This window comes from Molothrus aeneus, chromosome 31 (assembly GCF_037042795.1).
Source record: "Molothrus aeneus isolate 106 chromosome 31, BPBGC_Maene_1.0, whole genome shotgun sequence".
In the NCBI taxonomy this organism is placed as follows: Eukaryota; Metazoa; Chordata; class Aves; order Passeriformes; family Icteridae; genus Molothrus; species Molothrus aeneus.
In genome coordinates this window covers 1,035,395-1,045,354 of record NC_089676.1, presented here as the reverse complement: position 1 = coordinate 1,045,354, position 9,960 = coordinate 1,035,395, and the positions used below count along the sequence as shown (strand labels likewise).

Sequence of the window (9,960 nt, the reverse complement as noted above, 5' to 3'; positions counted from 1 at the left end):
CCCCAAAACTTGCATGGAACTCTGCTCCCACTTGGTTCAGAGGGAGGAACACAGAAAGAGACAAAAAGTCGTGGCAAAGAGGCTAGAGATGCTGCTCTGCAGTACAAGACTCTGCTCTGGGCCTCTTGGCTTTGCCCCCAGCCCTCACCCCACTCCCCTCCCTGAGCTCTGTGCAGGAGAGGAACAAATATCTTTCCCACTTTAGGTTTTTGGGTGCATTTTTTTTGTTTTGTTTTGTTTTTGTTTTAATAGCCTGAGGGTGTAGGTGGCTGCATATCTTGGAGGACCCAGGAGTCCTGCCTCCTTCCTGCTGGCATAGGGCAAGGGAAAGCAGTTTCCACTGTCAAGAGGCTGCGCACCAGCTGTACAAAGCAGCAGCCTGGTGTGGGAAGGGAGTTACTCAGCATTTGGTTCCCAAGAGACAAAAAAAAAAAAAGAAAAAAAAAAAGGCAGAAAAAAAAAAAAGCAGCTCAAACTGACTTTCCAAAATACTTTGAGGTTCATAGTAATGTTCTTGTCTTTGTCTTATAAATATCCTGGGTTGGATCCTTCCCTCATTTTCATCCTGTAACTCACAGAGAGGCACCAGAGCGCGGCTGCTGCATGTTATTCTGACTATTTTTATTTTTTATATCTTTGGATACATGATCTCAGTTGATTGGAAAACAAACCCCAGAGAATCCTTGAGGAGAGACTGCAAACAGCTCTTGGTGAGATGACTAATCCCATCTCTATCTAAACCAACAGCATCCTAAAAATAGCCTTATTTCTAACAATAAATATAATAAAATAACTAACTGACAACAAACAGCCCCAAAAAGCCAAACACATTGAAAAGTCCACTGGAAATACATATTGGGATGGGGGAAGGAGCCAGCAGGAAACTGTGTCACTGAGTCAGAGGGGTGGCCATGCCACCAGTGCTGCTCGGTCAGATCCGGCCTCTCTCTTGAGACCACGGTGGCCTCTCGCCCTTGTGCCTTTGCTGTCCTTGTCCCAGATCAGTGTGAGGAAGGCACCAGACCCAGGGGAAGCTGATCCCAGAGTCACCAGCACCCGCTGAAAGCCTGGAGTGGGACCCCCTGCCCCAGCTCGGGGTGTGGGTCCATCACCCCAATGCTGCTCTGTGCCCACCAGGCCCTGAGCTCACCACACACCTTGGATCATTTGGATAATTTGCCACCTACTTTCCACACACCAGGAGCCTCCCACACCCAGCGTGTTGCAAAACACCCCCCTCAGCTGAGTCACTGGCATCGGGGAACTTCTCCCTGCCCTCCTGGCCTGGGATGGGGCTCAGGGCAGAGCCGGCCCTGACCAACAGCTGTGATGGGAGCACTGCCCAGCCCCATCCCAGGTCAGCCCAGGCCTTTGGGGAGGAAATTGGGTGTTTTGGGCTTGTGCAGTGCCCTGTGTTGTGGAGGCCATTGCACGGGGACCACGTGCTGCTGCATTAATGGCTATGGGCACCATCTGGGTGAAAACACAGTGACTCTGTCCCCGTGCCTGGCAGCTCCCCTGTGACACTGGGAGCACTCGTATTCTCAGTGCTCCAGCTGAATGTGACCCAACAGGGCTGGCCCATCCCTGTCACTGCCCCCTCGAGCTGGGACAGTGGCTTTGTACGTGACAGAGCCATTGCTCAGTGTTTTTATGGAGCACTGGAGCTGCACCAGACTCGTGCTGGCTCTGTGTCACCAGTATGGAAGGTGGGCTGCATTCTGCCCGTCAGGGGAACCCATGAAACATCTACTGTGGAGGCTCTGACCCCTGGCACCCGTCTTTTTCTGCCAGGAGCAGTCCCACACCAGCCTGATTTTTATTTTTACTGCTTCGTGTGGCACGTGGGAGCCTGCCCAGGCCCGCCATGCCTGGGAAAGGACAGCCTGTGCCCCACGCTGACCCCCAGCCCTGCCATATGGCACTGCTCCAGCATTCCCAGCGGCGGGAGAGCTCATCCAGTGGGATCACCAGCTCCCACCAGTGCAGACCTGGGCTGTAGCTGGGTGGTTTGCATCCCCCCAGCCCCAAGGATGATTGTGCCCACCACCGACCTTGCTCTGAGGCTGTGGATAAGCAGCACTGGACATGGTGGCGAGACAGGAATAGAACTAGTTACCCAACCCCCTAAAAACCAGATTCCTGCCCAAATTCACAGCCCCAAACTGTCCTAGCACAGAGGGGGGAGTCTCTGTTCGACCTGTTGGATTTTTTACGGGTAGCACAGAGTGGTTTATCTGGCTTGCAGCTACTTTAGGAGCTGGGGATGTAGAGCCCCGGCTTGGAGCAGGGTCTGGGCTGCCGAGGAGCACAGTGCCGATGCCATGTGCTCTGTCACTGCAGGAAGGGCCCGGTGAGGAGGGCTGGGAGAAGGGGTGAAGGCTGGGAGAAGGGGTGAAGGCTGGGAGAAGCCCAGTGCAGCGAGGATACCAGAGGCAGGAGCAGCCCTGGGCCGTGTCCGGGCACACCGGACAGCATCGTACCCATGAGGGCTCAGTGCTGGACACACAACTGGGACGTTCCACTGCATCTGAGTGCTGTATCCAGCATGCTGGCAGCACAGCTGGCACCTTCAGGGGCAGCTGATGGCACCGGTGTAGCTTTAGGGACACCTGGACCTCACTGACCTGCTGTTCTGAGCCCGACCCCCCATGGGAGCCGGGCAGAGCCCACCATGCCCCCATCACCCCGGGCAGCCGCTGTGGCCTCGGGGCTCGGCCGGACACTCCTGCCCAGCCCGGGGAACACGAGTGGGACCGGGCCAGCCCCTGAGGGCGGCCGAGGGGAGCTCCGGGCCCAGCACACCCCGCCGCCGGCTGCCATTCCCCGTGCCCGGCTCAGCGAACCATTCGGGCCTGGCTCGGCCCCGGCCCGGCCCCGCTAGGCCTCGGTTCCCCGTGCCCGGCTCAGCCCCCCTTGGCCCCGGTCCCACCCCGTCCCCCCCGGCCCCGCTCGCTCCCCCCCGCCGCGGCCATTGGCCGCCCGCGCCGCCGCCGCCGCCCCTGACGCTGGGCCGGGCCCGGCCATGGTCGCTCCCCGCCGGCTCCGCCGCAGCCCCGGCAGCGGCCGGTCCGCGCCCCGCTCAGGTGGGTCCCTCCCGCTCTCGCGCTTCTTCGCCGTCGGCTTTTTTTTTTCCGCCCCCCCCCCCCCCCTCCTCCTTCTAATTGTTATTTTTAATTATTTTGGATTTCTTTTCACGTTTCGCGATTTCTGGCGCTTACTTCCGAGAACGGCACCCCCCCCCCCCCTTCCTTCCCCGGGCGGCCTTGGGGGGGCGCGGAGCCCCGCTCCGCCCGGCGCTGTTTGGGGTGGGGGGAGCGGAGCGGAGGGACCCCCCCCCCGCCGACCCCCGGAGCCGCACGGAGCCGCCCCGAGGCGCGGGGATGGGCGGGGGCGGGAGCAGCGGCGGCGGCGGCGGCGGCGGCGGCGGCGGCAGCGGCACATCCTTCCCCCGCGCCCCCCTCCTCCCTCCTCCTCCCCCCTCGGCTTCAAAACAAACCGTCACCAAAATGGTGCAGAGGTGAAGGAGGGAGCGGGAGGAAGGGGAAGAGGTGGCGGCTCGGCCTGGGCGCTGCGGGGACAGGTGAGGGCGGCGCGGGACGCGGAGGGACGCGGGACGCGGAGGGGGTGCGGGACACCGAGGGGATGCGGGACGCGGGGGGATGCGGGTGCCGGGTGCGGCACACGGGGATGGTCCCGCTGGGTGCTGCCGGTGCGGTGGGGGCAGCACTGGGGGTGCCCACCCCGCTGCGGGGCGCTGGGCAATGTCCCCGTGGGACCCCCGTGGTGACAGAGCACGAACCCACCGCGACACTGCGCCCACCCCGAGCGGGACCCGCTGCGGCCTGGCGGGACGCAGGGAGAAGCAGGGCCCGGCGGATTTCGGGCGTTGCGGGGTGCCCTCCCTGGCAGGACACGGGGTGATGACATGGGGGACCCGCCGGCTCGGCTCCGGGTGCCGCTGGGGGCTGCGGTTTGATTGGCAAGAGCAGATTTTGGGTAAATCGAATCCTGGAGCGTCCATGCCTTGGCCGTGCGCCGGCTCCGGAGCCGACAGCTGGGATTGTTTGTCCGGGGGGGGGCTCAGCGCCTCGGCTCCATCCCACAGCGGCCGGAGCACGGTGTCGTGTGGGGCCGAACCGCGTCACTGCTGCCGCGGCCTCCCCGCGGTGCCGAGCGCTTCCTTGGCCGGAGGGACCGGCGATGCTGAGCGGGGATGCGCTGACAGAGCGCCCGGCATCTGCGGCTCTTCGGCATCTGTGACGCCCGTTGGACCGCAGCTTATCCCTTCCCTGCAGCTCCCAAACCCCTTCGGCTTTGTCGTTGGTTTTTAGTCTCTTATTTATTTGCCTTTTCTCTCCTCACGCACAAGAGCAGTACAGTCAGTTGTGCCACACACGCAGCTCTTACCCCTGCACCGCGGTACCCCATGGTACCCCCAGCTCTGCACGGCCACCAGCTGGGCTGTCCCCTCCTCCTAATCCTCCACAAGTGTCGGAGCTGCCACGCGGTTTTGGCTAGTGACTCCCTCTTTGCTGTGGGCAGGGGTCTGGGCAGGGACAGGGACACCTGTGCTGCTGCAAATTCCTCTGGCACTTCAGCTCGGCGCCTCTGCCTGCCCCCACCCCGGGAAGGCCTGATCCTGTCCCTCCAAAGCCCCTTCTCCCACAGTGCGTGGCTCTGTATGGGTTTTTGGGCTGGTGTTGCTTTGCCAAGGTGGATGTTCTCCAACCACTGTCCCAGGACAGCCAACCTGAAGTCCTGCTGCTGATGGAGAAGGGGCTGTGCCGGCCTCGGTGTGACAGGGACGCTCATCAGGCCAGGGGTGCAGGTTTTGGGTTGTAGGTAAGGATTATTCTCATTATGTTCTTTCCTTCCCTGAGCTGATTCAGTGCAGGTGGCCCTGGCGTGGGAGCACTGAGCTGCCCCTGTTTCTTTGGAGCTCCAAAGCAAGCTGCTCGCCTTGCCCTCAGGATCACTGGAACGGGCTCCTGAAGGTCACAGACCTGTGGATGGGCCTCATGGATCCTCCTTTCCACTCCCACCTTGCCCTTCAGCCCCTGCAGTTGTCGAGCTGAGGCATCTGCACTTGTGCTGGCTTCGAGCAGGTGGCCGGTGTCCCCGCAGCAGCAGCAGCAGCAGCAGCAGCAGCGGGGGCCACTGCTCGGGTTTCACTGGTGCCTCTGCCACAGCAGGGATTTAACGAGCTCATGTTGAAGGGACATCAGCTCCCGTGTCAGGTGGCTCGGGGGTTTCCACTCCTGCCCAGGCTCTCCCCAAGCACAAACCGGCTCGGGGGGGCTCCTCGTGCTGAGTGGTTGCGTCCCTGAGTGTGCTCAGTCCTGCTGGGGGGCTCTTGGCACCTTGGGAAGTGCTGGCTTTGGCAATAGGTGACCTTGGGCACGTCCCTTTGCTTCCCCGTGTTTTGGTGGTGTTCTCGGAACGGGGGAGGTGGTTAATGTGTTTAATCCCCCCCCCTCCTCACTGGTATGGGGCTGCTGGCTCCTCTTGGGAAGTGCTGAGCTGGAAAGGGCTGTTGCTATTTTGTGCTGTCCCCGAGCGGGCAGGGCGGAGGCATGGACGGTGCTGGAGTCACCCGGGGTGGATTTTTCCCAGGCTGCCAAGTGAAACAAGTGGGGTCTGAGTCTCATTTAATGCCTGCAGCCCTTTACTGTGACTCTGGCAACATAAAGGAGCCTAAATATGGTCATAAACTGCATCCACTTCAAGGTCCCTTCGTGCTGCCAGGGCAGCCTCACGGCGGCTTTGTGAGAGGGAGAACAAAGCCCAAAGTGTCGGACGAAAAGTACAGGAGTGCGACCCAGCTGCCGTGTGCCGGGAGCTGCCTGGCAGGGAGGTGTCACTGCTGGTGCAGGCCCTGGCTCACGAGGGAAGGATGGGTGTGAGGGTAGGGGGAGATGCTGCCTGGCACATCCTGAAGGAGCAGGAGGGCTTCAGCTAGGTGTGGAGAGCTCTGCGTCTAACACCCTGGGCAAGTCATTTGAAGCTAAAAAAGCCTCTGTGGTGAGGGGTAGAAATTGCTTTTCCCTCTTTTTCTCCCCAAGCCAGAGTGCTTGCCAGGGTCAGGTTGGCATCGCCTGGAGCGTGCTGGGAGGAACCCGCCATGGGGTGCTGCGTGGCATCTCCTCTGTGATGGATTGCAGGGATGTGGCCTTTTTGGGAGTGAAGGCGAAAGAGGCAGCGGGGTGTGGGCTGCTGACATTCACTCCGCTCCCCTGGACCACCACTGCCCCACTGGGTGCCCCAGCAGTGGTGGTGAGATGCCATGTGGAGCTGTGATGGTGTGAGCTGGCCTGGAAGGTGGTGCCTGAGGCTCAGGAAGTGAGCAGGCAGCATCCCGTTAAATCCTGTTAATACCCGGGAGTGCACATGGAGGTGACCCAAGGCACGGTGAGCTGCACAGGCGGCGGTGGGGCTGCCGTGTCGATGCTGTCCCGGACTTCCCCATCTGCAAGCAGAGCTAAAAATATCCCCCTGCCTCACCCTGCCGCCGTCCCATCTGTTCCGAGGGTGAACTCCTCAGGCCAGGGGCTCTTTCTTATTTTTATCGCTATTTTGGCAGTTCCTGGCGGCTGAGCCGTGCCGGGTTCAGAGGTGACTCTATTGTAGATGACAGTCCTGCTCCCGGGAAGGTTCAGCTCTGCTGCTGAGCCCGCCGTGGTGAGCAGAGAGTGAGTGAGGAGGAGGAAGGGGAGGAGGAGGAGGAAGGCAACGTGTGGCACTGGGTGCCCTTGGCTGTGCTTGCCCTCTCCTTGTGCCAGCAGGACTGTGGGGTGCATCACCCCCTCACCTCCCCCAGCACTGTCTGGGACTTCACCACTCTCAGGGCTTTAGTTTTGTTTTTTTTCCTTTCCTTTTTTTTTCCCTCTAATTAGAAAAGCTTTCAATAAAAAGCTGAGATTTGTTAATCACTTTGTTTGATCAGAGCTCAGGCAGTGCTGAAGACCTTTAGGTTTTTCCCTCTGCCTGTGTGAGCAGCAGTTTGCTTTTGCTTTCAAGATGGATCTCGCCGTCTGCCTGCCAGCAGCTCTGCCTCCCCGGATCTGTCAGTTTGCATCTTGCACTCCACTTTGCTTTGCTTGTGGTTCTTCTTTAATTTTTCCTTTCCCCTCCACTCTTAGTGTCTCCCTGCTGTAGCTCCCCACTGATTGCAAAACAGACAAGAGCCCACATCCTTTAAAAAAATCCTAAAAAAGTGCCCATGTGGAGAGCAAAGGTTTGCTAAATACTCCAGTTTGGAGTGATTTATTTTGGGGGGGTGAGGTCTAGGTTTGCTTTCTCTTAAATGAGGGTGCAGAAGATGGGGGACTTGGGTCTCTGAGCTGCATGGGAACAGTATTTTGGGGCAAGTTGGCCTGGTTTTAGTGGGTCACAACAAGGCTGGACACAGCAGCTGCTCCATGATTCCCAGGCTGCTTCTAACTCTGGTGAGCACCTTCCCCTATAGAGAAGGGGGCAATGACATGAGGTGCATGCAATAGTGGTGGGGATCTGTGTCACCCAGTGAGCTCTGCTCATGGTGACATGTCCTGGCTGTGGCTGACTGCTGGAATGCTGGAGCAGCTGCTGGGGCCTGTTCCCAGTGCTGGATAATGCCAGGTTGCCCAGTGGGACTTTAAATGGCTCCGTGCCCCTCCAGTCCCAGCAGAGCAGGCTGAGCAATGGCCCTGCTGGTGCAGCCCTTGTGCTGCCACAGTGTCCTGGTGCACGGTGAGGACGAGCTGGAAGGGCAGGATGGTGCCTGTGCTGGGATGTGCCAGGCTCCAGCCACCACCCAGGAGCCACCGTGGTGGCCATGCCACCGGTGCTGCTCGGTCAGATCCGGCCTCTCTCTTGAGACCACGGTGGCCTCTCGCCCTTGTGCCTTTGCTGTCCTTGTCCCAGATCAGTGTGAGGAAGGCACCAGACCTTCCCAGCCATCCCAAAGCAGCCAGGGGCTGAGCAGGACACGTAGGATTTCCCAGATCGCCATCAGCCCTTCGTTTTCCTGGAGGCAGCAATGGCCCTGCTGGGGCTGTGCTTGGAGCAGCACCCCAGCCTGACCCTCCTGGCTGTGAGTGACCAGCAGGAGCTGGAATGCAGAGGTGGGGAGCTGAGCCCCTGCCATCTGTGCTGGCTGTGCCCTGTCAGCCCAGTGCTGCTGGCACAATGGCTCAAGGTCAAAGCCCAGCACGGTGGCTTTGGGGCTGCTGCTGGCACAGGGTGGAAGCGCTCCCACCTCCTGTCCTGAGTCAGTGCTGCTTGGGCTTGGAAAGGGGGTAATTAAATGACCTATTTCTGGGCAGGGAGGAAGAGGAGGAGGAGGAGGAGGAGGAGGAATGGTTTCTCTTTCCAGAGCTTCAAACAGCTTGCTGCAAACGTCCGGCACAAACCCCAAACCGCTTCCAGCCCTGCAGCCCCCCTGGCTGGGTGCTTGGGGCTGTGGGGAAGGGTGACCTCCCACTGCAGCACTGCTGTTGCATCAGCCTTTTTTTTTTTTTTTTTTTTTTTTTTTGGAAGGAGGCAGGACAAATCCATGGCTCCCAAATTATTTTTTTTTTTTACCTTTTTTATTCCCATCCCCAAAAAGTAGTAATGAGATTTGGGAAGCCATACCTGCCTATAGGGCCGGGTCCTTGACCCGAGCCCACCCCAGGGCTGCCAAGGGATCATCTTAGGATTTCTAGTGGGATTTCTCCTTCTCCTCTCTCCTCCTTCTGCCATAGGGGGATTATCAGCATCTACTGTGTGATGGATCCTGCAGCTCATGGCCCCAGGGGTGCTGGGGCTGTGGGCCTGGGGCTACCTGCTCCAGGGGATGTGGTGGAGCTTCAGGTGCAAGGTTTTTATTGATGGATATAAGCAGTGGTTATAAATAGCCCTGCTTGGAAGTTTTCATCTTCTTTTTTAAATGGAAGTGCCTTTTGGAACAAAGTGACTTTCCTCCATCCTTTTCGAAAGCATCTTTTTTCTCTTCTTATTTTGAAGATGAAATTTTTTTTTTTTACTCTTAAATTTTTTCCTTTCTGATTTTTGGAAGACTTCAGGGAAAAATTGCTAGGCGCCATACCCAGGAACACATCCCATGTCGTGCAGGTGGGGAAAATATGTGGGGTCAGATTCATCTGGTTTGGGTTTTCCTTAAAAAGGAAATTGAGAATTGGAAATGTTCATGGCATCAGTGAGAATTTTCTATCAAAGCAGACAAAATCTGAGGGGCAGGAATTTGCTTAAACCTGCAGCATCAAGTGTAAAAAAAAAAAAAAAAGTTAAATAAATTAATTGGATAAAGAACTTCTGTTCACTGAAAGACTGGCAACATTTCTGGGTTTCTGTCTGGAATTTTTCAGTTGTAAAACCTGAAATCCTCCCCCACCCCTAGCAGTAACCTTGAGACATGGTGCCGGAGCAGGAGTTTCCACTGGCAGGCAAGAAAAAAATTACAATAAAGAATGTGGACAAATTATTTTGACTGACCGGGCTTTTTTTATTTTGCACGGGCAGTCACCGAGACTGTCCTGCCCTGCAGCTGCTTGCTCAGTGCTGGGAGCAGGAGATAAATTACTGTGACGAGGGGCTGGGGCAGGGAATGGCAGGGATCAGGCTCCAGGCACGGGTGCTCTTGGTCCATGGTGGAATCCGTGGGGAAGAACCTTCTGGGGCAGCCAGAAATGTGTGTTTTTCACCCAAGATACAGAGGCAGAGAGTGGCTGTGTGTTTGTGTAACTATAGGTGAGGGCTGAGCTGTTGTGCTAAGTCTAAATATCGTGATAAATGTCTCCGTGGAGCTGGTACCCACCCAGGCTTCTTGCTGGCATCTGAGTGAGCTGCCAGCCCTGGGAGGAGCAGCCACTCTGTCCGAATTCCAGTGGCTGGGAATGGTGTCCATCCCTGGGGTGCAGTGCCCTGTAACACCACCCTCTGGGTGGGCACCTCGGCTCGATGATGGGTGGCAGGTTT

At 58.1% G+C, this 9,960-nt stretch overlaps 1 protein-coding gene across 5 annotated transcripts in view; it reads left to right on the top strand.

The window, feature by feature from the left end:
- Nucleotides 1-2,994: 2,994 nt before the first annotated feature.
- The window catches only part of MEF2D (myocyte enhancer factor 2D), a 92,444-nt gene continuing 85,478 nt past the window's right edge, over nucleotides 2,995-9,960 (top strand). For 4 of the 5 annotated variants that reach the window (XM_066568153.1, XM_066568151.1, XM_066568150.1 and 1 more), the window contains exon 1: nucleotides 3,470-3,583. The gene's annotated coding sequence lies outside the window, so the exon portion shown is untranslated. Of the gene's footprint in view, nucleotides 3,087-3,469; nucleotides 3,584-9,960 lie in introns of those variants that run through there. The other variant, XM_066568148.1, reaches the window with a different exon arrangement.